Source organism: Sander lucioperca, chromosome 12 (assembly GCF_008315115.2).
Source record: "Sander lucioperca isolate FBNREF2018 chromosome 12, SLUC_FBN_1.2, whole genome shotgun sequence".
Lineage (NCBI taxonomy): Eukaryota > Metazoa > Chordata > Actinopteri > Perciformes > Percidae > Sander > Sander lucioperca.
The window spans coordinates 23,495,402-23,500,401 of NC_050184.1; the positions used below are offsets into that span (position 1 = coordinate 23,495,402).

General features: G+C 37.6%; 1 protein-coding gene across 3 annotated transcripts in view; it reads left to right on the forward strand.

Annotated features, from left to right (window-relative positions):
• The window catches only part of LOC116059902 (PHD finger protein 20-like), a 40,311-nt gene that overhangs the window by 32,639 nt on the left and 2,672 nt on the right, over positions 1–5,000 (forward strand). The gene's annotated exons all lie outside the window — the stretch shown is intronic.

Consider the following 5,000-nt stretch of genomic DNA (forward strand, 5'->3'; position numbering starts at 1 on the left):
CTGAACAGGAAACTATCTTTACCTGCTGGTGCTCTGTCAGCAACCAGGCAACTCAAAATGCTTTACATAACGCATTAAAGAGCAGTTACCAACAGTTAGAAATATGAAAACAGACGTGGAATAAGACAGGTATATCATACAGGAGGTGGAGTGTAAGAAATGAACAGTTATTTAAGGAAAGGCAGCATCAGAAAGGCTTCAGTGATGATTTAAAAGCAGTCAGTTTGTTCCAGATAATTTAATTCAAGGTAAATGCTTAACATAAACCCTGACAGAGAGCAGTTATAAACTGTTATAAACATTTGTTAAAGACAATAAAAACCAGCTGAAATAGATATTGCCGTCTGGTTTCATCTTTTTTCACCTCAGCAGAAGTTCTTTAGTTTCCTGCAGCCGAGCTCAGACGGAGGATGAGAAACAGAGTCCCGCTGATTGCTCAGATAACAGAGCTGCACACCGTTTTATGTTTACAATAATAACTTAGAAACTAAGTACCTAAAGTATGTCTTAAGCTTAATACATTTAAATTAGAGCAGCACGTGAGTCTTTTCTCTCAACACCAAAACATTTCTCTTTAGGATCTCTCCCCCAACCAAAGAATATATATAATATTATATATATATATATATATATATATATATATATATATATATATATATATATATGTATATATGTATATGTGTATATATATATATGTATATATGTATATGTGTATATATATATATATATATATATATATATATGTATATATATGTATATATGTATATGTGTATATATATATATATATATATATGTGTATATATATATATATATATATATATATATATATATATATATATATATATATATGTGTATATATATATATATATATATATGTATATATATGTATATATGTATATGTGTGTATATATATATATATATGTATATATATATATATATATATATATATGTATATATATATATATATATATATATATATATATATGTATATGTGTGTATATATATATATATATGTATATGTGTGTATATATATATATATATGTATATGTGTATATATATATATATATATATATATATATATATATATGTATATGTGTGTATATATATATATATATATATATATATATATATATATATATATATATATGTATATGTGTATATATATATATATATATATATATATATATATATATATATATATATATATATATGTGTGTGATATATATAATATATAATATAATAATTCAATTCAATTCAATTTTATTTATAGTATCAAATCATAACAAGAGTTATCTCGAGACACTTTACAGATAGAGTAGGTCTAGACCAAACTCTGTAGTTTACGAAGCCCCAACTATTACAGTGGTTGCCTCAAGAGCAAGCATTAGCAGTAGCTATAGCGACAGTGGCGAGGAAAAACTCCCTTTTTTGTTATGAAGAAACCTGGGACAGACCCAGACTCTTGGTAGGCGGTGTCTGACGGCACCAGTTGGGGGAGTGGTGAATGGTGGCAATAATAGTCATAATAAAGATAGTGGAACAGTGATCACAATGGTAGTCATAGTAGTTCATGTCATAGTAGGGCACAGCAGGGCGTTACGGGGTGTAGTGTGGCACAGCATCCTGGGTGGACGCGGTTGGACGCGGCAGGACGCAGTCGGACACTGCGGGGAATCGCAGAGCGTAGCAGGGTGTAGTAAGTCCATAGCGTCAGCTGCACCCAGGACCCCGGTGTAGGTGCCACCCAATTCCAAGGCGATGTTCTGGGTGAAGAAGAAGCAAAGGGACTCCGGGGAGAAAACTCCCCAGAGCTAGGTTAGTAACAGGCATTTCTGGGACTAAGATGCACACAAAAGGAGACAAGTGAAAAGAGAGAAGAGGGAGCGGCTCATTGTGTCCTTGGAAGGAGCTTCCCACAGCAGTCTAGAGTTATAATAGCATAACTAAGAGAGGCAGGCTAAAGAGAGGGGCCCTGGACCGGGCTCGTACTCTCCCCTGCCGGAACGGGCTTGTACTTCCTGCCTCTACTCTACTCTACTATGCTGCAACTCCTCACTCCCTAACTATAAGCTTTATCAAAGATGATGGTTTTCAGTTTATTCTTAAATGTGGCGACGGTGTCAGCCCCCCGAACCCAAGTTGGGAGCTGGTTCCACAGGAGAGGAGCCTGGTAGCTGAAGGCTCTGGCTCCCATTCTACTTTTAGAGACTCTAGGAACCACAAGTAACTCTGAGTTCTGGGAGCGCAGTGCTCTAGTGGGACAATAAGGTACTAAGAGCTCTTCTATGTATGATGGTGCTTGACCATTTAGTGCTTTGTAGGTCAGGAGAAGGATTTTAAATTCAATCCTGGATTTTACAGGATCCAATGCAGAGAAGCTAATACAGGAGAAATATGATCTCTTTTGTTAGTTCTTGTCAGAACACGCGCTGCAGCATTCTGGACCAGCTGGAGGGTCTTGAGGGACTTATTTGAGCATCCTGACAGTAAAGAATTACAGTAGTCCAGCCGGGAAGTAACGAATGCATGGACTAGTTTTTCAGCATCGTTTTGCGAGAGGATGTTCCTGATTTTGGCAATGTTACGAAGATGGAAAAAGGATGTTCTTGAGGTTTGTTTTAAGTGGGCGTTAAAGGATAGATCCTGGTCAAAAATGATTCCTAGATTTCTGACAGTAGTGCTGGAGGCCAGGGCAATACCATCTAGGGTAGCTATATCTTTAGATAATGAAGTTCGGTGGTGCTTGGGTCCCAGCACAATAACTTCCGTTTTGTTTGAGTTTAACATCAGAAAATTGTGGGTCATCCAGGATTTTATATCTTTAATGCACGCTTGAGGTTTAGCTAACTGACCGCTTTCGTCTGGCTTGATTGACAGATATAATTGGGTGTCGTCTGCGTAACAGTGAAAGTTAATTGAGTGTTTCCTAATAATATTGCCTAGAGGAAGCATATATAAGGAGAATAGAATTGGTCCAAGCACTGAGCCTTGAGGAACGCCATGGCTAACTTTAGCATATTTGGATGGTTTATCGTTAATATTAACAAATTGGGATCGCTCAGAAAAATAGGACTTAAACCAGTTTAGTGCGATTCCTTTAATGCCAACTAAATGTTCCAGTCTCTGTAAGAGGATGGTATGGTCAATAGTGTCGAATGCAGCACTAAGATCTAATAAGACAAGTACGGAGACAAGTCCTTTGTCAGCAGCAGTTAGAAGGTTGTTAGTGATTTTCACCAGTGCCGTCTCTGTGCTATGATGCTTTCTAAATCCTGACTGAAAGTCCTCAAATAGACTATTTCTATGCAGAAAGTCACACAATTGATTAGCGACTACCTTCTCAAGGATTTTGGAGAGAAACGGGAGGTTAGATATAGGTCTATAGTTGGCTAAGACCTCAGGGTCGAGGGTGGGTTTTTTCAGAATAGGTTTTATCACAGCTACTGTAAAAGACTGCGGTACGTGACCCGTTAATAAGGACATATTGATCGTATCTAGTAATGTGGTATTGACCACGGGTAGTGCTTCTTTAAGTAGCCTCGTTGGGATGGGGTCCAAGAGACAGGTAGATGGCTTAGCTGAAGAGACCTTTAACATTAATTGTTGGAGGTCTAAAGGATAAAAGCCGTCTAAATAAGTATCAGGTCTTATCGTTCTCTCCAGCCCTCCTGCGCCCAATGGTGAGCCGTTAGAAGCTGTGGGCGGAAGGTGATGATTTTTTTCTCTAATTGTTATAATTTTATCATTAAAAAAGGTCATGAAGTCATCACTGCTCAGAGCTATAGGAATAGATGGCTCAACAGAGCTGTGGCTATCTGTCAGCCTGGCTACAGTGCTGAAAAGAAACCTTGGGTTGTTCTTATTTTCTTCTATTAGTGTTGAGTAGTAGTCTGATCTGGCATTTCTGAGGGCCCTCCTATAATTTTTTAGACTGTCTTGCCAATCCACACGAGATTCTTCCAGTTTGGTGGAACGCCATTTACTTTCAAGTTTGCGCGAGATTTGCTTTAATTTACGAGTTTGGGAGTTATACCAAGGTGCTAGTTTCCTTTCCTTCATCATCTTCTTTTTGAGAGGAGCAACAGAGTCTAAAGTAGTCCGTAGGCAGGCCGTAGCAGCGTCTACAAAGTTATCAAGTTGGGAGGGACTAGAGTTAACATAACAGTCCTCTGTTATATTAAGGCATGACATTGAGTTAAGTGCTGTTGGAATATCTTCCTTAAATTTAGCTATAGCACTGTCAGATAAGCATCTAGTGTAGAAACTTTTATTTAATTTCGTATAGTCTGGTAGTAGGAATTCGAAAGTTATTAAAAAATGGTCTGATAATAAAGGATTCTGCGGAAATACTATTAAATCGTCAATTTTGATGCCATATTCTAGCACAAGGTCGAGGGTGTGGTTAAAACAGTGCGTGGCCTCGTGCACACTCTGACTGAAACCAATAGAATCTAACAGTGAGTTGAAAGCAGTACTAAGGCTATTGCTGTCAACGTCCACATGGATATTAAAATCACCTACAATAAGTACTTTGTCTGATTGAAGGACTACGCATGATAAAAACTCTGAGAATTCAGATAAAAACTCAGAATATGGACCTGGTGCTCGGTAAACAACAACGAATATAATTGGCTGTACTGTTTTCCATGTTGGGTGTTGAAGATTAAGAACAAGGCTTTCAAACGAGTTATAATTTAGTTTAGGTTTAGGATTAATTAACAGGCTCGAGTCAAATATGGCTGCAACTCCCCCTCCTCGGCCTGAGCCTCGTGGAATTTGGGTATTATTATGACTGGGAGGAGTGGCTTCGTTTAAACTAACATATTCGTCATGGCCCAGCCAGGTTTCGGTGAGGCAGAATAAATCAATGTGGTTATCTGATATCAATTCGTTTACCAATAATGCTTTCGATGACAGAGATCTAATATTTAATAGTCCACATTTGATTTTCCTATTCTGTTCTATCGTTGCAGTGGTTGTTTTAATTCCAATTAGGTTGT